Genomic DNA, 23,800 nt, shown 5'->3' on the forward strand with positions numbered 1-23,800 from the left:
TATGCCAGACCCCCTCCCTCCACTGGGCCAACCTTGCCCTGCAGGTCCCCAGATGGGGTGAGCCCAATGCGATAGGGTCTCCAGGGCAGCCCCAGCCCCCTAACTTCTCCTTCCCCGGGCTTCCTGGTGCTTCTGGTCCCCCAAGAGGCTTGGTGGGATATGAGGGAAGAGGATGGGGCTCTGAGCCAGGGAGCCAGTCTTCCCCAAGTCTCTGAACTCAGGGTGGAAGGGGCAGCTAGGGCAGCCGGGGCACCGGCCGCTGTCACCTTCCCAGCCTGGTTCCTGCAAGGCTCCCGTACTAGACCCAGAGTGAAATGAGGGGAAGGCCTCTCCTCAGCCAGTGCCAGGATCTGACTCTGCCATTCAGAGGGCTCTTGTACTGAAGTCTCCTTCCCCTCCCTCCCCACTGTCTTAGCAGTCTCTGTGCCAGTGGTCCAGACCTCCTTGGCTATTGCCTGGGGCAAGCACATACGGGGGTTCTTCTAGTGCCTTTAGCTGGGGCTGCTGCTTCCCTTTAATGTGGCTTGATTTGCAGCCCAGGGCAGGGAGAGAGAGCTTGGTTGGGAGTGGGAGGCTCAAGCGGTATGGGAGGTTGAGCCCTGCAGACAAGAGCATTTGTCCTTTCCCCCACCCCTGAGATAGCCCTCAGCCCCCTTCACCAGCCAGTGTGCCTGCCCTAGATACAGTCCAGCCAAAGACCGGCCTTCGTCTCCTGCCAAAGGACAGGCTGCATTTAGGAGCCTTAGCCTCCCCTCATTGCCACAACATTGGCCAGGGACAGCAGCCTAAAGTCGCACATTGCCCCCTCCCCACTTGTGTGACTGATGGGGTCTGAGGAGAGATTTCTGGAATGGACAACAGAGAAATCGCCAAACTTCAGGCTCTGAGAGCCGACTGCTGGGGGGCCCTAGCCACAGGGGGGGCGGAGGGGCCCGCATCGCCCAGTGGAAGCGCCCCCAGATGGCCTCTTTCAGCCTCTTCTGAACCAAACTCTTGTCTTTGTGTCTTTCCTTCTGCAAAAACCCTGGGGCACCAGCAGCACCTGGGGGAGGAGCCCAGATGCTGGCTTGAGGGAGGGCACTGGGGGCACTGAGGCAAAGCAGGAGGTGGGATGGCCCAGTGCAGTTGTTGGAGAACCTGGCCTCTTGTGGTAGGAGGGGAGGGAACAAGGAAAGGAAAGGTGAGCCTGGTTCCCAGGGGCTCCTCTCTATCTTGAGGCTAGTTTCTAGGGTGTTGGGTGGGGGGGCAGGGGATCCCCAACCCACCTCCCTGAGCTTCTATGAGGATTAAACACTTCCTGGGAAGTGCTGGCAATGTGGCACGTGCTTGTTCTGGAGGGGAAGGAAGGGAGAGAGGAAACCGGGGGAGTGGAGGGTGGTGGTAGGGGGACAAGATCGCCCTTGGTGGGGAGAGTAGAGGCCTCTGGGGACAAGGCAGGAGGCCCGGGGAAGGGACCAGATCCTAAGGGCTCTTCCCAAGGGCTTCCTGTCTGTGCCCAGCCCCCCACAAGAGAAGCTGGCCTACGGCACCCCTTCCCCTCTTGTGACCCAAAGTGGGCCCTGTTCTTTCCCAGGCCTGACACGTGGGAGGATCCACACTGGAAGCTCCCAGTCACTGCAGCCTCGAGCCCGGCCTGCCCTTTCTGCCTCAGTTTCCCCACGTGACAAGACGGGATCTTCTCACTTTCTTCATAGGCACGGAGGTGGGAGAGCATGAGGAAGCACCACCGTATAGTGGGCGGAGGGCTGGCGGCTGAGGCGGGACACCTGCCTCCACCACGGCCTGTCTCCTCCTCCCCTTCGGAGGTTTGGACAAGATGGCCTCTGAGCCCCTCCGGCTGTGAGGGCCTTGGAACGAGACAGCAGTCCAAAGATTGCTGGGGATCTTGAAGCCCTAAAATGAGGCTACTGGTGTTCGCTCCTCTGCCCAGGCCCTGGCCCACTCTCCGTTCTGCCTCTGGGCTTCTGGCTTTTAGTACATCTGCCGTCTGCTCCAGCAGTTGCACACACTTGGCGACGTATTCTCGCTCTCTCCTCACATCTCGAGGATACATCTGGCATTCTCAGATGGATGATAAGTTCAAGGGTGGATCATGCCCTTGGTACCCACGCTGCAGCATTCACAGTCCCGGTCACGTGGGAAGGCCTCCGGGAGGGGCAGGGATGAAGCAGGACTCTCAGTATGGGGCCCTCCCACACCCCTCCCCCCAGCACCAAGTTGCCCACTCTGCATCCAGTTTCCGTAGGCTGAATGCCAACAACTGACACAGCTCCTTGGGCACGCTGACCTCTGATGAGCAGAGGCAGCTGAGGACCGAGACCCTGGGGTGGCTGCCACCTGGATCCTGCCACGTGGGAGCGGGGAGTACAGGACCCCTGCGCAGGGCTGAAGGCTCCCCCTTGAGAGTCGGCAAAACTTCCCAGTCTCCTGTGCCATGTGTCCCCTGGGGATGGTTAGTCCTATCCCTGGTCATTCAAGGGTGCTTTCAACACAGCCTCTCCTAACAACACTACCTCTGCCTGTGTAGAACTTAATAGAAGAGGCAAAAAAGGTGCCCTTGAAAGTGGAGAAAACAGTCCAGAGAGGGGAAGTGGGCCTTTTTTTTTTCTATGATGATTTTCTTTTTAGTTTACTGAGCCCCTACTATATGCCAGTGACTGTGCCAGATGCTTCAGTCACCTGCAGGCTTCAAACTAAGAAGAGCTCAGGAAAGAGCCCTGTTGCAAAAACGTTTTCCTGGGCATTTGGGGCTTGAGCTTCCCAAAGTCGTGTGATGAGCAGCCCGGGCCTTATTCCCATTTTTCAGATGAGGAGGTACATGGGATTGCCATGTCACCTAAAATGCAGATCTAAGCCTGCTCCTCTAGCTCGGGGCTTCTCACCTTCAACACTGGTGACACTTTAGAGCCACAAAATTCTCCATTGGGAGAATGACACATTGCAGGACGTTTACAGCACCCCTGGCTTCTATGTACTAAATGCCAGTAGCACCTCTCCTCATGAGGCAACCAAGAATGTGTCCGGACGTTGCCAACTGTCCCCGGGAGGTGAAGTCACCCAGTTGAGAAAGACTGCTCTGTGTAGCCTCAATGCCCAACCGGCTGCTTCTCTGACGTGCTTTCGTGTGCATGCCCCTATAAAGCAGTTGTCTTTGTTTGCCAGAAGGCCCTGGCCCAGAGAGGTGGGTTCATTTGCCAAAGATTTTGCTTTCTGCGACCGACACATGTATCTTCTATCTTTGTTCCCGTTACCCTTGCTTAGCTCCTCACTGCCCTGTGCTCCCTGGAACAGGTGTGTTTATGTGCGCACATCTGCCTCACTCCACAGAGCACCCCGTTAACGTTTCCTCCCGATCTGTTCCCCTCCCTTTAGCGTCAGTCAAGTCCTACGTGGAAAAGCACCATTGGACATTCCCGTGTGCTTGCCCAACAGTGTCCTCACCCCCAAAAGGCAGCCAGGGCCGACAGCAGAGAAACTTCCACGCTCTCCAAGTCAGGCCAGGTGGGAACTGCTTACCTGGAGCGTCACAAGTAAACAACAGCAAAGCCCCCTTAGCAGCAAACAAGCCCTGCCATGCACGGTGGGTGTAGTTTATCACCTGGCTGTGTGCCACAGTCGTTCCTCCTTGCCCAGAGGGCCCAGCAGCTGTCACTGTAATCGTCCACACTGCTGTTCCAGTGGCAGGAGGTTTGGTGCACAACAAGCACCCCAGGCTGAGCAAGCTGAGCCGGACCGAGGTTGAGAGCATATGCACCCCAGAGAAGGCCGAAAGCTGGCAGGTGTACGCGTGAGTGATCGGCCAGCAGCTGATAGGTACCCGTTCTGTCCTTGGGGTGCCTCCCCAGAAGTTGTAGTTGTAGTTGTAGTTCTGCCCATCTGTCTGGGTCACTGTTGTAGCCACAGTATCTACTTCATTGTTAAATGATTGAAAACTTGACAGCCACTTGATACAGATAATAAGCCAGGCTAATCAACGTGGGTGGTGTCAGAGGCTCCAGAATTGATCATGACCCTTTCAGTCTTGTTCCCAACATTCTGAGACCGTGCATGGAGGCCAAACAGGATTCTGCTCTCTGCTACCTAATTTCCTGGGAACTGCTACGTCTTTCATGGGGCGCCTGGGTGGCTCAGTCGGTTAAGCACCCAACTGTGACTCAGGTCGTGATCTCACGGTTCGTGGGTTCGAGCCCCACGTCCGGCTCTGGGCTGACCGCTCAGGGCCTGGAGCCTGCTTCTGATTCTGTATCTCCTTCCCTCTCTGCCCCTCCCCTGCTAACACAAAACGCTCCTGTGGAAAACAAATCTTTTCCTCAGGGAAGACTTCTCCTTTCAGCATGTGTCCTCAGTGGACAGTCTTCCTCTCCCAGTTGCTCCAGACTGGGTGGGCCGCGTCTCCAGGCCCCTCTGGCGGCTCAGGGGTGACGGCACGCTTCCTTTCAAATTGCTAACACAAAGACGGGACGAGGAGGTGAGGGCCTTGAGGTGAAGAAATTTGTCCAGCCACCCAACAAGTCATGGGTAGGGCTAGAATCTGGTTATGTGGACCCATCTAGAGCAATGTTACTGCACATGGCTTCTCCAAGTGACAGCCAGTTGGAGACAAGTCTTCATCCAGTAAAGTGGCTAGAAGTTAGGTATCGTCTGCAGCCACTACAAAGCAACTCCAGGAACAGACGTCCACGTCACAGGAGACCAGCTAGGACCTGCCACAGAAACCGGCAAGAGCATGGGGAGTCCAGAGGAAGGAAGGAGGAAAACGCAAGAAGAGGCAGCGTGCACGCCTGCAGTGGCCACGGTCCACTGAGCACAAGCAAGGGAGAAGCGCATGCCATCCTGTGCTAAGAACCCAGAACCAGGCCTGTGGTTCATGTTTCCTGAGTGCAGCTGGAAGAGCTGGCTCATCTCTTTCTGGAAGGCCTTGGAAGTTAGGTGATTGGACAAGGAGAGGCACTTCACTGCAGCACTTGGAAGACTTTATTCATTTGTTCCTTCAATTGACTGTGAGATAGGCCTGAGGATGAAGGGTGGGCAAGGAAGGCCCTGGTAGAGCTTGTGTTTTGGGGCATGCCGTTTGCTTTGACCTTAGCTGAGGCATGTGGTGGCCAGAGGATAGTCCTCAGGATGGACAGTTTGGCGCTGGATTCCCCACCCTGCCACGTGCTAGCTAAATGACCCGGCAAACCGCCTCCCACCTGGAACTTCGGTTTCCTTATGTGTAAAATGGGGATAATCTTGGTGCCACTTTCCAGAGGCCGAAGGGAGTAAAGCACTTAGCACAGCGGCTAACATTCAGGGCAGCTTAGTTACCAGCTCATGCTTCTGGCGGTGTGTTCTAGTGAGGGATTTATCATTTCCCTCTTAGGACATTCTCTCCTGGATTCTCTGCCTGCTTTCACATTGAGTGGTTGGCACAGGGCTAAATTCCCGTCAACTGGAAGAAGTTTCAAGGCTGAGGGTTGGGTTTTTGGGTTTTTGTGTGTGTGTGTGTGTGTGTGTGTGTGTGTGTGTATTTTTGAGAGAGAGAAATAGAGAGAGACACAGAGCGTGAGCTCAGAGAGAGAAGGGGACACAGAATCCAAAGCAGGCTCCAGACTCTGAGCTGTCAGCACAGAGCCCCACACAGGGCTCGAACTCACAAACCGCAAGATCCTGACCTGAGCTGAAGGTGGACGCTTAACCAACCGAGCCACCCAGGTGTCCCTCAAGGCCCAGGTTTTGAAAGAAACGTGGAGAAACCCTGCCAGAGATGCTGTCTGTGAGCAGCTTTGCTTGGCAGGGCCCCATGTTCCCCGGTGCATACCCACCCCCACCCCATCGCTGTGGGTTTGTTGTTTCCAGGCTTGGAAGAGGGCCACAGTCTTATGTGGTTGTGAAAAAGTCCCGCAACTATTCTTGATAGTTTTGGATAAAATAAATAATATCAGTTTGTTCCTTCATTTATAGAATACAGATTAAACCCAAACCAAAAAAGAACCCCAAATAAAAAAAACAGCACATCCAGAAAAGCCTGCCAACCTGTATCAAGCCGCTGGACTTCCCAAGCCAGTCCTATACCCTATGGGCTCCAGATCCTCCCTAACTTTCTTCCAGCCTTTTCGCCAAGTCCTCTGCAACTACATCCAGGCTGGCTCCCCAGGGGGACTGGGAGTTGCTCAAGGGCAGGGTTAGAACCAGTAGTCCTGGCTGTGGTTCCTTAGAGGAGCCCATGTGTCTGAAAGCACCGTGGTGAGATGCTGACACCTTGTGGCCAGCGGGCAGCACATGTCTTTTCCTCCTCGGGGTAAAAGTAAGATGGGGGGGAGGGCAAACTTTTTCTGTAAATGGCCAGATAGTAAACAGTCTAGACTTCGTGGACATGTGGTATCCATCGCTGTTGTAACACGAAAGCAACCACAGCTGGTATGTAAATGAGTGGGCGTGGCTATGTTCCAATGAAACTTTCTAGATCCTGAAATTTGGATTTCATATGATTTTCATGTGTCACAAAATATTCTTTTAATTTTTCCAATCACTTAAAAATATAAAAATCATTCTTAGCTCGTGGGCTATGCAAACACAGGCAGTGGCTAGATTTGGCTGGCAAGCCCTTGTTTGCCAACCCCTGACCCAGGACACTTTTCTGCCTAACGCTAACTCCCCACTGTCACAGCTGGGATCCTTTATCATTATTCTGTCAAGAGGAACCATCCAGGGGTGCCTGGGTGGCTCAGTTGGTTGGGCATCCGACTACAGCTCAGGTCACGATCTCATAGTTTGTGAGTTCACGCCCAGAGTCAGGCTCTGCGCTGACAGCTCTGAGCCTGGAGGCTGCTTCAGATTCTGTGTCTCCCTCTCTCTGTGTCCCTCCCCTGCTAACGCTCTGTCTCTGTCTCTCAAAAATGAATAAACGTTAAAAAAAAAAAAAAAGAGGAACCATCCAGATTGCTGCTTTAACCAGATTGCTGCCACCAAGCCTACTTCTTCACAGAAATTCTGGAGTTGTTGGTTTTCACCCATTTGGTAAGTTTACATAAACATCCATCAGGTGCCCAGCCCTGTGCTGAGAGCCATAACAGAGCCTGGAGTTTTAACCAACACATATTTAATATTTACTTTGCTTCATTCATTTGTTCAAACAAACTTAGCGTGACAAGGCAATGTAATAAGACAGACCTGGTCTCTGCCCTCAAGGTGTTCATAACCTCATTGGGAAGATGGACACAGGGAGGAGAGCATTATAATGGAGAAGGATGGGAGGGTGGTGCAGAAGCCTAAAGGAGGCACTTAATCCATGGGTGGAGGTCAGGAAAGGCTTCCTAGGGGAGGAGGTGATCTCTAAGCCAATACCTGAGGAGTGAGTGAATGGGAGAGGAAAGAATGAGGTAGGGCATTCCACGGAAAGGTCCAGAGCTGAGAAAGAATTATTTCAAGAGAATTAGAAGTATCAAAGATGTAGTGAAAATTCAGATATAGTATTTGCCCTCAAGGCCTGCCAGTCTGGTGGGTGAGACAGGCTATCATAAGCTGTTATAAGGTTGAGGAGAGAGATTTAAAGAAGTTTTCTCTCTAGCCTTGTAGAACTGGTCATCAGTGAGCCTTAAGACAGTAAGCAGTGGGCAAGTGAGTGCTCCGAAGGCTATAAATAGTCCCATGACCAGGCTAGGGGTGGCTCTGACTCTACACAGGGTACCTAGAGACTCTGGGGGAGGAGAGATTGCCTGAGTTCTCTGCTCCAGAAGCCACTTAGAGGGGAGAGGGGACTGGAACTGAGCTTTGAAGGAAGTGTAGACCTTGGTACTGAAGGAGGGAGGGGCATCCAGGGCAGCAAAATCACAGAGGAAGGGACAGGCGTGGCCGTTTAGGGTCTCAGGGAAGGAAACCAACCTTTACTGTGTGACTCACAACAGCAGCGACCAACGGGTATTTTTCTCAGCTCCGATGAAAAAACATGATCTTGGACAGTTATTTAACCTCTCTTTGCCTTAGTTTCCTTATCTGATTCTACCTCTGAAGGTTGTTATGAGGACTGATTGAGTTAACACATATAAAATTGTTAGAATAGTGACTGGCACTAGGGCTGGCTTCTCGGACAGCCAACCTCCACAGTCCCATAGGGCCCCACACTTAAAAGCTGAAGGGTCCCATGTTGGTTTAATGTTCTGCTGTTGCTGTCTTGAAATTCTTAATAGTTTTGGAACAAGGAGCCCCCTCCTTCCATTTTGTATGGCCACAAATTACGTAGCTGGTCCCGCCTGGCATGGTATGTGCTTAAAAACTCCAGGCTTTCTCATTATTGTAGAGTCGAATCTGATTCAATATATCCATTTCAGAAGGCAAGAAATGGACACTCAGTTTACGTGACTTGCACAAGATGAGCAGCAAGCTGGCTGCAGAATGAAGGCTGGAGACAGGGATGAAAATCTGCAGTCCTAGAGGTAAAGGCAGGACAGTGGCCCAGCTCCCCACCCCCACCCCCATGCCCCCCCGGAAGGCAACATAAGGAGAGAAGAGCAGACAGACTCCTTTGAAGGAGCTTAGAGAAAGAGGTGGTATGAAAAAGAGCCTGGACAGTTGTAGAGGTAGGAGGGAAGCTGGCTATTTTGGGAAGCCAAGAGAAGATTCTCTGAGTACAACGTAGTGGTGAAGCCATGGAGACAAGAACTGAGCAAGTCTCTTGGATCTTGGCCACAAGAGGTCATAGATGAGCTTAGAGAAAGGAGTGTCGGTAGAGAGTTAGGGCCCCGAAGCCAGGTTTAAAGAAGGAAGGGGCCCCGGTGGTGATGGCCTCAGGTCATTATTTAAGAAGCTGAGAAAAGGAAAATAGAAGAAAAAGGGGGCAGGAAGAGAGGAGGCCGCTTTGAAGAGGGTGGGAGGAGAGCCGGTTCACAACCAGGAGGCAGAAGAAGGACCACCAGAGGCAAAAAGTTAACCAGGAAGAAGCTGACTCTTTCCCCAAGTCTGTAGGGCAGCATGGAGTCGACATAATAAAGGCTATGAGGGCAACTGTTCCTTTGGAGGCTGGTTGTCTCCCTGGCTGCAGTGTTGTCTCAGGGGCAACACAGCAGCGAGGAAAGGAGCTTACTCATTGGAGTCAGACTGTCTGGTTTCAGCTGTCAGGTTATTACCTGTGGTGACCTGGGGCAAATTAGTCAGCCCTTCGGTGCCTCAGTTTCCCTATCTGGAAAATGGGGATAACCAAGGTTGCTGTGAAGATTAACTGCCACGATCCACATAAAGCCCTCAGTACCGCGTCTGGCACACAGCAAGCAAGTGTTCATGGAAGGGTAGCTATTGTTAACAGCCACTTCTCCCGGTTCTCTTGTGAACCTCCTGTGGGTCTAATGTTGGCCAGCAAACAGGAGCCCAGTGCTTGCTGCTTCACTAGGAGCTTTTCAGGAAGTGTGGTCATAAGAAATGAGAGGTGACTTAGAAGTGGCACAGCGTCTGTCGCAAGGGCTTTGCTCCACAATAAATGCTACCAGACATGTAATAAATGCTTATGAGCATGTCCTCTGTAATCAGCACCCTCTAGAAAATTCCCCTCCCCCACTGCTCTTGGCCTTGGCTCTGGCCACACCCACCGCTCCAGAGAGCATTACCAGCTGTCTGGTAGGTTCCTTTACAGGGATCTTCCCATGGTTATCCATTTGGAGAAGCAGAGAATGTTTTACAAACACTTCCAAACGTCTCATAGCAATGAGAGGCCAGTGAGGAGGGTGGATGGAGTTCTCCTGTGCCACAGAAATCGGAGCTGGAGCGGATCCAGCTGGCTATGTCACCCCAGGCTTGTGGGTCATTGCAGAATCGTTCGCAGAAATTCCCGTTGCATTGGATTTTGTCCAGGCCAGTGCAACGTGTTCAGGGATCACAGAGCAATCTCTCAAGGGAAAAAAGGAAGGCCTGTTGCTTGGAATGGCTTGGAGCACTTTTGGTAGCCATCCAAGGCAGCTATCACTCATTAAATCTGCCTTCCCTTCCAGCAAAAAGCCAGCTGTATAGAATACCACATATAGAGCTCTAAGAATAGTATAGCACTCCAAGAACATACTGCACTTGGCCTAAATACAATTGTGCAGGGCTTGACAAGTTTTTTTTACTCTCAAAGCTGGGTGAGTTGGAACAAACAAACAAAAAATATTTTCCCCGAGTAGCATGCAGAGAAGAAACGAGAAAGACAGCATAGGAGAGCACTCTAGCATGCTGTTCTCTGACCTGGGCTGCCTTTTCAGGGCATGGATTGACTCCACAACCACCAAAGGATACCCATAAACCCCAGGGCCGTGGACATAGCGAACCCTCCCCCCCAACTCACTGACTTTACACTAGCCTGAGCAAGCCCCAAAGTCCCATAACAGGTGGTAATTTGTCATTTGCTGCAACAGGAATTTGAAACCATCATCCTCCACAATAAATATTTGATTTATTGGCCTCCTTCCCATAAGTATAGAAAGTGAGGATGGGCCCCACCCAAAGTTGCAGTTCCGAGCAATAAGATCTCAGGGTGCACACGTTAAACCACACTCCGCTGCTTGTTGGAAGAAGAAATCCATGTGTGGGTCTATCCAGAAGAATCTGGGAAGATACTCTTTTTAAAAGGAGTTGGCTCTTGTAGGGATTTGAGAGAGCTTTTCTCTTCTACTTTAAACCTTTCTATACTGTCTGAGATCTTTTACTCAGTGTTACCTTTGTGGTCAGAAAAACAGCAATCTTACTTGGAAATCATTTTCCTTTTCTCAAGTGGGCAAATATGACAGGGTTTCCAGCTTTCTGCTTTCTCCGGGGGGTGGGGGAAAGTACAAGGAGGTGGAGGGGATAGACAGCTGAAGGCCCTCAAAAATCAAGGTTACGGGGAGACCAGACTTCGACCATTCCTGGATATTCGTCTCCTGCTCCCTGCCCGCAGAGAGCAAACGTTGCAGATCACTACACATCATCAGCCCCTTGGCTAGCTAACCGCATTTCATCCTTCAGTTCTCGTAGATGTCACTTTTTCCAGGAAGCCAGCTCTGCCCCGCCAAGCTTGAGTCCCATGTCCCTCCCATGTTCTTCCAAGCCACCTGCACTGTGATGATCTGTTTACATTTTGGCCACCCCCACCAGATTTGCAGTCCCTGAAGGCAGAGGTATTTTATTCATCTGTGTAGCCCTTGTACCTTAGGAAAGTGCCCACAGACACAGTATACGTTTACTGAATAATTATTTGTTTGGGGACCTTTTATAATCAGAACCATTTAAGGGATACAAAGATGAAAAACAGGGGCACCTGGGGGGCTCAGTCAGGTAAGCGTCTGACCCTTGGTTTTGGCTCAGGTCATGATCTCACTGTTTGTGCATTTGAGCCCCGCATTGGGCTCCATGATGACAGCATGGAGCCTGCTTGGGATTCTCTCCCTCCCTCTCTCTGCCTCTCCCCCACTTATGCGCTCTGTCTCTCTCTCAAAATAAATAGACTTATAAAAAAAAAAGATGAAACCATTTGTTTTCAAGGAACTTATAACTGAGTTGGGGAGACAGATATGTCCAACAATTAACTATAAAACCAACCCCTGGTTTAAGGGTTAAAAGAGTTACAAAGAACCAAATATGCAGATAAGGAAGGTTTTGGACTCTGAACATTTCTCATTCATTGTGTTTTCTGGTTCAGAATCCCCATACTGGAATGCTAGTATGGGGTATGTGCATGTAGTTATAAGGATCAGGTTCTTAGGACCTTTGTTAGAATTTGACTCATGATCTTTCTTCTGTCCTTCTGCTGGCTGGCAGTTGCCCTAGGAATACCTGCCATTTATTCTTAATTGATGTTTGTGAAATGCCTTGTCTTCCTCTGCTGAAAGTCTGTTAAGTGTTGAGCATTACAGTGTTACAGTGGTTGTTTTATTACTAAAGCAGTGCCAACAAGGTTACACAACAGCTTGGATCAGGAAGCGAAACAAGGGCGGTGATCCTACTGAAGCTACAGGGGATGGGGATTTGGGATGGTAAAATGTTAATTACCCGAGACGGAATGTGGGCTGGAGTCCAGAACTGTGCTTCTGGAGATCCTTTCAGTCCCAGAGGCTGGGGCCGGCTCTTTGGCATTGGGTTCTAAGCATCCTGCCCTCCCCTGGCTGGAATGTTGGATTCACTTCGCTGAAAGCTGCCACAGAAAAAGAATCTAGTGGCCACCAGCCAGGAGCACACGTCTTGCACTGCATCAGGGGCCACTCTGGAAGCTTCCCAGGAGCTGAAGGGCTGTTCCATTTGCATGTAGTAAATAATTTATTTCTAAAGCGATGTATTCTTTATTTCTCTTTCGACTCTCTTTCTTCTTGTTTCTGGTTCTTGAGGTCTCTCTCTAAAGAGTGAGCTGAAGATGGATGAGTGGGGGTTGAGGAAGGTGGCTTGGCACACAAGGATGTGGAAATGTTCATTTATAGAGCTGAGAAAATAAACATAGAGGTAGATGAGCTTCTGGTCAGGAAACACCAAGACGGTTTCCTTTAGGATAGGGAAGAATGGGTGCCAGAGGAGAATGCGGTGGTGGCAATGACAACCTCTCCATAGCTTTAGTCTCCCACAATGTCACCTCTGGAAACTGATGGGGGAACTTGCATTAGGAATGAAATATTTTTAAGATATGTTGGCTGGCAGGTAAGATTCTGGACGAAGGGGAGGCACTACAGTAAAAAGAGGGTAGGCTCTGGAGTCAGACCTCCTACCCTCCAAATGCCGGTTCACTAATTACTCTCTATCTCGGTGACCTTGGGCAAGTGTCCTAACCTTTTTGGAGGCTTGGTTTTCTAACTGTAAAATTTAGACAATGTAAAACTCACACGGTTACCCAGATAATCCCTGCAAAGAAATCAGAACGGTAGTTGGCACAAAGTACGCACAAAATAAACGATGGTCATCATTATCGTCAATTATGGGCCAAAACGACCAGAGTCATGCAAACTCCCAGCCAACAATTAACTGTAGCACAGGGAATCCAGAGCTGACTGACGCGCCTATTTGCCCAATAAGATACCAGGAAAGAACTCTGTGGAGTCAAACCAATGGCACTAGTCCTTGTTGTTGGACGGGTTTTCTGGCTGTTCCACCAATAGCTTGAAGATTTGACTAGGGAGTGACATTCTGACAGTCCAATGACGTACAACCAGCCCACACTCAGCACTTCGAAGGGGATAAATCAAGGAGCCGGCGCGTATAGATTCCGTTATTAGGCAATACTGGATGGAGAGAGGAGCTCAGTGGAGGCAGCGCGAGAGCGAGGCACCAATGAGCTAAAAAAGGAAAAAAGACGATGGTTGCGCCAAGTGAGCTCGGCCGCCATCATGCTCTAGTTTCCCCTTCGCCTCTCCGGGTCCGCGACCAAGGAAGCGGCCTCTGGGATGCTGAGGGGGTGTGTCCCCGAATGATTGGCGCAGGCAGTTCAGCCAATCGTAGCTCGTCAAACGGGAAGCACTTGACCAATGAGGGGCGACGGCAGCGGCGAGGAATTGGAGGGGCGGAACAGCAGCTTGATGGGCATAAAAGCCAGCCAGTGAGAGCCGGAAGCATCCTCCCTGTGGCCAATGGAGTGGGACTCTGGGCGGGCCCCCGAGTGTTTGTGTTGTGGTTTTGGGGGAGGGAGGCGGAGGGGAAAGTTTGTTTATTTTGTTTTTAGTTTCTGGGGTCCCCGTGTTTCTGGGAGGTGAAGCGGGAGGGAGTGACCCCCCCCGCGCCCCTCAGTCCCCCTACTACGTCGCCTCCATAGCCTGCGGAGAAGCGGGGACCGCGCGCATCGCAGCGCATCGCCTCACAGCGGAACGCCGCGCACTCGGAGCCGGCGCGGCTCGGCGGTGAGTGAGGACCGACGGCCACTGCCGCCCTTTCCCCTCCCCCCGCGCACCGCCCAGTCAGAGCTGGAGGGCCAGGTGGGCGAGGACGCCCGCGGGAGCGCGCGGCGCGGGCCGGCCTGTCAAGCTGAGTCGCAGCGTGTGCGTGTCCTCGCGAGTGAGCGCGCGCGGCGGGGACAGGGCCGGAGGGGGGGCGGGAGCGCGCGCGGGCCCCGGCGGGGGCGGGGGCGTTGAGCGCGCGCTCCGTGGGGGCGGGCGTGTGGTGGGTTCGACCCCGGGGCGGGGAGGGACGCGGGCTACGTCCGGCGTGCAGGGAAGAGGCGCCCCGAATGGCAGGGCCGGGGCTGGCGGGCGCGCGCGGCTCCGGGCGTCACGCGCCAGCAGGTGTGAGCTGGGGGAGGGCTTCCGGGTGGGCTGGTCGAGTCGGGTTCGCTTCCCGTCGCTGGGGGGCCTCCGGGCGGGGAGAGACGCCCCGTCGCGGCGGAGAGCCGGGCCCGCCAAGGCGCGTCAGGCCCCCTGCCTGGCGGGTGGCAGAGGGAGGCGTCAGGCCTGTGTGGGACCCGCGTGTCGGCGGGAATGCGTCCCCCTGCTTAATCCCGGCCGGGGGTGGGGGTGGGGTCCCGCTCCCGCCCCCGCCCCTCACCCTAGAGCCCTGCGGTGTGTGGCCACCTTCGAGAGGCGATTCAGACTTTCCGCAAGGAAATGGGACGAAACAGCACGAGGAGTGTTTTCGGGCTTCCTGTGGGCTGGTTTCCCTTAGGTTCAAGCTAGCGGGCTTATACCGGTGGGCGGAATACCCTAAAGTGGCTCGAGATACCCAGTAACGGTAGCTTCTTAAAGACCAGCCTGTCCTCAGTTCTTTAGGCACAGTGTACTGGTCGGGCTTTTAAGTTTCCTTGCCATCTCATGTGTCTTTTGGCTGTTCTATTACTTTTTAGCACCTATGCAAAAATTGTGCGAGGGATAAGGGGAATTTCAAGTTGGTCATTTGTATTACGATAGAAGCAAAATTATGCAACACAATTGGCCAGAGATATTTCTCCATAGTGAACAAAACGTCATTGGTTGCCTTTCTTCACCCTAGTAGTTAAGCGTACGGACATAAGGTGTATAAATTTTTGCATCTTAGCATTTTGTGAAAGTTGAACAATAGAGGCTGTTTCCTTCATTGTTGTGGGGAATTTCAATGGATGATAGCTTCCTGTTGATTGGGAGAAGCATCAATGATCTTGGCTTTGAAACTGTACATACTTGGTGGTGTTATGTAAATGCGTCTTTAAAGAACTTTTAGCACATAGTCTTGCACCTCTACATTGTGCAGTTTTGCTGTAGGTAGGTAGTGGGAGGGGTATGAACGTGGGTAGATCCATACACTAAGGGATCCAGAGCACAAATCAGACCGGTTTGTCCCACTTGGGAAACAGCGATGATAGTAACGATGCCTTTATATTTTCTTGGTTCTTGGCCGTTTTTAAGTGTTTGTCCCCAACATCATGTATTTGAGCAGAATAGTTTCTGATAGGACTTAAGAAGGAATTAGCAAGCTGCATTTCTAAGGTAGCATATGAACATCATGCCCTTGAAAAAATAATTTTTTTCCTCATTCAAATGGAAGCCCTTAAAAATGTTTTAAATCAGAACAATACCACTTGTTCGAATGATAGTAACGTTAACCAACATTCACTGCCTGCTTCTCATATGCCAACCTCTTTATATTTTTTCCTAATCCTTCTCTCAAGCCTGTGGGGAAGGTGTCATTACTGTTTTATGGATAAGAAAAAGATCCTCGAAGAACCGTGTTTAGTCTCAAGCCTGTCTGTTTTCAAAGTCTGTGCTTATTCCATTTTGCCTCCTAAATTATCCATGGGAAGAAAGGCAGAAGGTAGACAGGAAAAGAAAAGGCAAGTGCCACTGATGATTAGGTTGCCCATACCTGACTTAAGAATTTAACGTTAGGCCACCTGGGTGGCTCAGTCGGTTGAGCCTCCCGACTCTTGGTTTCAGCTCAGGTCATGATCTCGCGGTTCAAGGTTGGTAAGTTTGAGCCCCGCATCGGGCTCTGCGCCGCTTAGGATTCTGTCTCCCTCTCTGCCCCTCACCCCTCAAGCTCTCTTTCACTCTTCCAAAATAAATAAATAAAAAATAAATAATTTAAAAAGAATTTAATGTTAAACTCATTCTTAGTTTTTAGAAATTAACATTTTTACAAAATTGCATCCACGCTTTGTCTTCATTTCTTCCCTGTTTGGTTTTTATAAAGGTAAATAGAAATGCATTTAATTCAGAAGGTCAAGGCTTTCAGAGCCCTTTGTGCAGATCTCCACTCCAGTACCTTGTGATTGTGATAAACCCTGTGTGCTCTTCCAAGGACCAGGCCTTACTCACTTTTGTATCTAACACGGTACTTGGCACGTAGTAGGAGCACAGTAAATGTCAGCTAACTAAGGAGCAGAGTTAAAAGTGTAATGATTTTGGGTTTGTTTTAGCGGTTTTAGTTTAACAAGACAATAATAAAGTGAATAATTCACGTGCAAAATGCACGTTCTAGAAGAATACGGAAATGGAGCAACTCATGGTGTAGAAGGTTGGCTCTGCCAGTTTGCTGAATCTTCCAGTTCCCCTTATCTCTTTGAGCTGTGTGCCATTCTGTTCTTCCTTTCATCCCCAGAGTTCTAAAAGAGGAGGCTGTACTGACTGCTTCTCTTCACTGCTCAAGTTTTTCTTTGAACCTTTGCAGCCTGGCTCCCAGCCTTACCACTCGCTGAGGCTTTTTCCAAGGTTGCCAATTACCTAATGGTTAAAATTCCCAGAGCATCTTTTCGGGATTTATCCTGTTATGTCTCCCTGCAGCAGTCCTTTTGAATATCCCTACCTCTTTAAAAAACGTTATTTAAAAGATTACATACAGTGGGGTGTGTGGGTGACTCAGTCAGTTGAGCATCTGACTCTTGATATGGGCTCAGGTCACGCTCTCGTGGTCATGGGCTGGAGCCCCACGTCAGACTCAGTGCTGAGCATGGAGCATGGGATTCTCTCTCTCTGACCCTCTCCCCCATCCTCTCTCTCTCTACCTCTCTCTCTCAAATTAAAAACAAAAATAACATACAGTAACATTAACTTTTAGTATGTGTGCAGTTCTATGAATGTTAACACAGGTATAGATTCGTGTAACCACCACGACAATCAGGATGGTTTCACCATCTCCCAAAAAGTTCCTCCTCATACTGTATCCCTTTTGATATAGTATGAGGACTTCTTTCTCTCCTGACTTCTATCCCAGAGATAAACACCAAGGATCAGACTTAGGCTCTTTTTGTTGTTTTATTTTTCTCTTTCTACTCCTGGAAAATGTTATTTACTTTTGGGACTTAAACTGTCACCTTTGTATCTGCTAACCTGAATATCCACGTCTGACCTCTCTTCCCACACTCCAAAACATCAATATTTACTGCTAGAATTCTTCACTATTTGTTCATATTTCATATGTTTAAGGTTATGTTTAACTTTGCCTCCTAAGCCAGCTCTTTATCCGATTTTTCTGTGTTTTTTGGTGATGCCATCCTCCTCCCTGCTGGCGACCCTGGAACACTCGGAGGGCCCTATAATAAACTCTCTTATCCCAGACCTGGAATCCTGCTACTCAGCTACAAATATTGGCTCCTGCCTCTTTGCTGCCAAGCTGGCTCCCATTCAGTAGTCTGAGCAGAGTGTAGGTAATTGGAGTACTTAGAACGCCATGGGGATCAGACCACTTCTCTGGTCAAAACCCCTGTGGCTTCCTGCTGTACTGAGGCCCGTTTGGGATTTTATTTTTCATCCTATGAGACTCTGAACGATTGGCCTCTGCCTGCCCCTCCAGCCTTCCCTTGTCTCTTTTATGGCCCACCCCCCTTTCTGATGTCCTAATTACTCAGTCTTTCTTTCAGTTCCTTGAATTACCCAGACCTTTTCTTCGCAGCCTCAAGGTTTTTGTATGCACCACTCTCCTGGTTTGGGCTGTTCTTCCCCCGCTTCCCCCTTAATCTTCACCCACCTGCCTCCAGGGTTGCGATTAAAATGTCACTTCTTCAGAGAGGCTCTCCTTTATGGCCTCCCACCACCACCCCAGTCCACCCTCAGTCAGGTCTCTCAGATCTCTTGTTCCTTTTTCGTAGCTGTCACCACAATTTGTGATTCAGGACCACGTCTGTTTTGTTTCTCTTGTCTCCAGAGCCAGCCAAGCTTCAGGCTCACGGCAAACCCCCAGTAAATATTCGTTGGCTGTGTTGTGAGTCTGGGCTTTGCTTTTATAATTTATTGCCCTCTTGTAGTTTCTGGTAGCCTTGCATTCTACTCCTACCTTCTCTGGGACTTGATCTCACTGTTGCAAGTCTTGCCACACAGAGCTAGATCTGAAATTGCTGAAGAGGACACTGATCCTGTTCTTCTGAATTGTACCTCTGCCTGGGAGCCCTGACCCCTAACCCCTGACCCCCACTAGATCTAACCTAAACAGTGGCTGACCTTGCTCAGTCTGCTCAGCAGTGCACCTTGGTTATCCAGGCTGGGCCAGGGCTTGCAGCTCACTCTTCCCTCACCTCACCCTGCTCTGGATTTCTCCTCTCTCCACCCAGCGTGTGACTTCCAAACACCTTGTGTACCATCCAGTTGAGCCTGCTTACCCTTCGACCTTTGCCAGCCTTTTGACATTGACAACTGCCTCTAGGGTCTTGATCCTACAGATTGCCCCCACACTAATCTTCCTGAAACAGCACTTTCTGTTTCCTGTCCCCTCCCCAGATCTAGCACAGGCACTCATGGTTGAAAACCTTCAGTGGTGTTTCATTGCCTAGAGGGTTTAAACTCTAGCTTGTTATTTCAAGTGCCTCAGACTAGTGTTGTCCAGTAGAAGTAGACTGCAGGCCACAAATGTGAGCCACACTGAAAAGGTAGAAAAAATGAAATAGATTTTCATAACATTTTATTTACTTCAGTATACCCCAAATATTTTATGTAAACGTGTGATCAGTAAAAAAAAACAGTGAGATGCTTTACATTCCTTTTCGTTTTGTTTTGTTTTGTTTTCGTGTTAGGTCTTTGAAATCTGGAGTGGATTTTTCACTTACCCCATCCCAATTTAGACTAACCACATTTCAGGTGCTCAGTAGCCACATGTGGCTAGTGGCTACTGTGTTGGACAACACAGCCCTAAGCTGTGTGCTCCTCAGAGTTGGAGAGCTCTACCTACGTAGTTCCAGCTGCTGGCCTTTGATAACTGTATTCCCCGTATCTACAGCCAGCTCCTCTCCAAACACCCAAACCTTCCTTGCTTGGGGATCCCAAGGTATCCCTAAAGTTCAGTTCTCACCGTTTCCTCTAACCCTTTAACATTATTTTTGTGTGCGTGTTGCTGTTTTTTCATATAGTAATTACGGTAGTTCTCATTTTGCTTATAATTTGAAGTAAAGTTAAAAGGGGCGCCTGGGTGGCTCAGTCAGTTGGGCGACCGACTTCGGCTCAGGTCATGATCTTGCGGTCTGTGAGTTCGAGCCCCGCGTCGGGCTCTGTGCTGACAGCTCAGAGCCTGGAGCCTGTTTCAGATTCTGTGTCTCCCTCTCTCTCTGACCTTCCCCCATCCATGCTCTGTCTCTCTCTGTCTCTAAAATGAATAAACGTTAAAAAAAAATTTTTTTTTTTAAAAGTAAAGTTAAAATATTTTAATAACTGGGGGCGCCTGGGTGGCTCTGTTGGTTAAGTATTCGACTTCGGCTCAGGTCATGGTCTCACGGTTTATTAATTTGAGCCCCACATTGGGCTCTGCTGACACCTCAGAGCCTGCCTCAGATCCTCTGTCCCCCTCCCTCTCTCTGCCCCTTACCTGATTGCGCGCACATGTACTTTCTCTCTCAAAAATAGATAACCATTAAAAAAATATATTTTAGGGGCTCCTAGGTGGCTCTGTCAGATAAGTGACCGACTCCTGGTTTTGGCTCAGGTCATGATCTAGCAGTTTGAGAGTTCGAGTCCCTCATTGGGCTCTGTGTTGACGGTGCAGAGCCTGCTTGAGATTCTTCTTCTGTCCCCCACTCTCGGCCCCTCCCCCACGTGCGCTTTCTCTCTCTTTCTCTCAAAATAAATAAATAAACTTAAAAATAATAACATAAAAAATATATGCATATTTTAGAGGCACCGGCTCAGTCAGTTAAGCATCCAGCTTTGGCACAGGTCATGATCTCATGGTTAGTGAGTTCGAGTCCCGCATCGAGCATTCTGCTGTCAGCACGGAGCCCGCTTTGGATCCCCAGTCTCTCTCTCTCTCTGCCCCTCCTCTGCTCTCTCTCAAAAATAAACATTTAAAAGAAAATAAAAGTAAAAAAGATATTTTAATAACTGATATTTAACAAGGGATGGGCACTGACCAGTGGAAATAAGTGCCTGATGAACTAGAACTGACGGCGATTGTACGCAGCCTCTGTGTTCTCATCTGTGTGTACCTGCTGAATAGAGCTCTGATCATTCGGAGTTACTGTATTGTTGGCGTCCCCCATACAACTATGAGTTCCTCAAAGGCAGGCTATTGTCCTACTCATTTTTGCATCCCAAGACCGCTCCTGACCTGGCCTATATAGTAGGCAGTCTATAAATACTTTAAATGGACAAATGCTACCTTATATGTTGTTTTATTCTGTGTTCTATATTTTATCTTTCCAAATAGAAACTAGAATATAAGTCCTTTGAGGACAGAGATCATGAATTATGAAGGAGTATATACAATATTTTCTCAATGGTCTTCATAGGAACATTTCTTCTCAATGAAGATTTGCTTTAAAAAAAAGTAACTGGGGTGCCTGGATGGCTCAGTCAGAAGAGGGTGCAACTCTTGGTCTTGGGGTTGTTTGAGCCCCACTTTGGATATAGAGATTAGTTCAAAACATAAAATCTTAAAAAATATAAAAATTAAAAAATAACTGTTCAGGGATACCTGACTGGCTCAATCAGTAGAGCATGCCATTCTTTATCTTGGGGTCCTGAAGTTGGGGGCATTGAGATGCCCATGTTGGGGGCATAGAGATTCCTTAAAATGTTTGTTACAGCCCATTAGTGATGTTTAAAAAGTTGAATAAAGATTTTAAAAAATAACTGTTTAGATATTTTGGGTTTTCAGGCTGGGTCAGAAATGAGGTTTGACTTTTTTTTTTTTTAATGTTTATTTATTTTTGAGAGAGAGAGAGAGAGAGAGAGAGAGAACAGGGGTGGGGAGGGGCAGAGAGAGAGAAGGAGACCCAGAACTTGAAGCGGGCTCCAGGCTCTGCGCTGTCAGCACAGAGCCCGATGCGGGGCTTGAACTCACTAACTGTGAGATCATGACCTGAGCTGAAGTCGGATGCCCAGCCAACTGAGCCACCCAGGTGCCCCAAGGTTTGGCTTTAATGAGACTTATTTTCTTTTGTGGTTTGTAAACTGGCTCGGAAAGCAGCTTCAGAAGAACTCCTTGGAATTAATGCATACCCTTCCAGAGTTAGAAGCGCAGTTGGTTTTGGAAAGGCACTGCCCAGGAGTTAAAAGTCCTGGGTTGGTTTGTATTGCAGACATTTGCTTGGGTACCTACTATGCTTCAAGCACAGGAATGAATGAGAATTAAAAACTATAATAGTGTGAAAGAAATGCTCTTTTAACACAGAGATGAAATGATTAATTCTTCCTAGGAAGATTTCATTTTTCTCTGCTCCGTTTTATTTTACCCATTTCTAGCACGGACTGCCCTATGTCATGTTTCTAGGTCTGTCTCTCTCACTAGATTATCAGTTTCTAAAGAGCAAGACTGTTGTGTTCATCTCTGCATCCCTGAGTACTCACTGTACTGTGCCTGCCATATTGTAGGCTCTCAAGTGTTTATTGAATAAATAACCTCAAATAAATTACTTAGCTTTGCAAAACCTCCGTTTTTTCTTTTGTAAGCAGGGAATTCTCTGCCTCAGAGAGTTGTTGAGGCTGCAAAAAGAATAGTTTTTTTTTTTTTTAATTTTTTTTTTTTTTCAACGTTTATTTATTTTTGGGACAGAGAGAGACAGAGCATGAACGGGGGAGGGGCAGAGAGAGAGGGAGACACAGAATCGGAAACAGGCTCCAGGCTCTGAGCCATCAGCCCAGAGCCTGACGCGGGGCTTGAACTCCCGGACCGCGAGATCGTGACCTGGCTGAAGTCGGACGCTTAACCGACTGCGCCACCCAGGCGCCCCAAGAATAGTTTTTTAAAACCAAATATCTATTCAATATATGTTCTACCTCAGTATAAGACGCTCAAAACGCATGTGTAAATCTGATCATATTTGTCCCCTGCTTAAAACTGTTAATGAGTTCCAAAAGCCCTGCCATACCCGTTTTGGAATATAAGCTTCATAAATCATTGGTCTCTCTTGTTCACTGAATACCCAGTGAACACCCTACCTTCTTTCCTGCCACTCTCCCCTTTGCTGCCTGAACTCTGACCACAATGACCCCCTTCTGGTTCCTGAAATGCATAGTCCTCTCCACTCAAAGTTTTTTCCTCGCACTTGCTGTTCCCATAGCTTGGAAGCCCCCCCACCCTGACCTTAGTTGATGCCTCTTCAATCCTGTGAGCTCAATTTATGACACTTCCTTAGTGACTTGCTAATCACCCCCACCCCAAATTAGATGTGCTCCCCCCCGTTTTTTGTTTTTGTTTTTTTTAATTTTTAAAGGGCGCCTGGGTGGCTCAATCGGTTAAGGGTCCAACTTCAGCTCAGGTCATGATCTCACGGTTCGTGGGTTCAAACCCCGCATCAGGTTCTGTGCTGACAGCTCGGAGCCTGGAGCCTGCTTCGGATTCTGCGTCTTCCTCGCTCTCTCCCCCTCCCCCACTCATGCTCTGTTTCTGTCTCAAAAATAAACATTAAACAAAAATTTTTTTAAGGTTTTATTTTTTAGGTAATCTCTACACCCAACGTAGGACTTGAATTTACAACCGCGAGATCCAGAGTCACACCCTCCACGAACTGAGCCACCCAGGTGTCCCTTGATGTGTTTCTTTTAAATACTCAGAGCACTTGGGGCGCCTGGGTGGCTCAGTTGGGTGAGCGTCCAACTTCAGCTCAGGTCATGACCTCCTGGTTTGTGAGTTTGAGTCCCGAGTCGGGCTGTGTGCTGACAGCTCAGAGCCTGGAGCCTGCTTCAGATTCTGTGTCTCCCTCTCTCTGTCCCTCCCCGGCTTGTACTCTTGTTTCTCTCTCAAAAATAAATAAACATTAAAAAAATTTTTTTAAACACTCAGAGCACTTAATAGAATTGTAATGAAATAATCATTTCATTTATATATTATTTCTTTGCTAGAACATAGCTATGTGAATAAAAATACTTCGATTTTTTTTTCACGTTTGTATAACCAGTATCTGGCATTGTAAGTTACACATAGTAGGTCTTAATAAATCTTTTTCACAGGAAGTTAGGAAAGAGAACTAAAACTAAAAATAGAATTAAAAGAAGTAGTCATTAAAAAAAGTAGTCATTCTAATGGTTTAAATATATGGGGGTGGAAGGGGCTTTCCTTTTTAAATTGTCTCCAGGTTCTTTTCATGTTTTTTAAATTACTGCTTATAATAGAGACACATTTTAAGATTACAGAAAGAATATTGTTATTAAAATTTTTAATATGTCTGGAAATCTTAGTTACTAATGAGTGTCCTTTTAATCCTTATTAGTAGAAATGATCAGAATGGTTATTCCTGGCTCGGTCAGTGGAACACGTGACTCTTGATCTCTGGGTTATAAGTTCAAGCCCTATGTTGGGTGTAGAGATTGCTTAAGAATAAAATCCTAAAAAACTTTTAAAAATTAAAACCTTTTTATATGCTAGGGACTAGGATGGCTACAGTTTCACTGAACATTTGCATGTGTACATGTGCTGAATGCTCTTAGACACTAGGACTACAAGAATGGGATGAGAAGAGATCTTTGCTCCCGGGGAGTGCACAGCCAAGTGGGCGTGACAGACTTGGACACAGATG

At 48.8% G+C, this 23,800-nt stretch overlaps 1 protein-coding gene across 3 annotated transcripts in view; it reads left to right on the forward strand.

Moving 5' to 3' along the window:
- Positions 1-13,574: 13,574 nt before the first annotated feature.
- The window catches only part of TNRC6B (trinucleotide repeat containing adaptor 6B), a 244,734-nt gene continuing 234,508 nt past the window's right edge, over positions 13,575-23,800 (forward strand). For 2 of the 3 annotated variants that reach the window (XM_047066100.1, XM_047066095.1), the window contains exon 1: positions 13,579-13,799. The gene's annotated coding sequence lies outside the window, so the exon portion shown is untranslated. Of the gene's footprint in view, positions 13,800-23,800 lie in introns of all 3 variants that reach the window. The other variant, XM_047066093.1, reaches the window with a different exon arrangement.

This window comes from Lynx rufus, unplaced genomic scaffold, assembly GCF_022079265.1.
Source record: "Lynx rufus isolate CCGP_SWC_20201006 ecotype Redwood Valley unplaced genomic scaffold, mLynRuf1.p SCAF_7, whole genome shotgun sequence".
In the NCBI taxonomy this organism is placed as follows: Eukaryota; Metazoa; Chordata; class Mammalia; order Carnivora; family Felidae; genus Lynx; species Lynx rufus.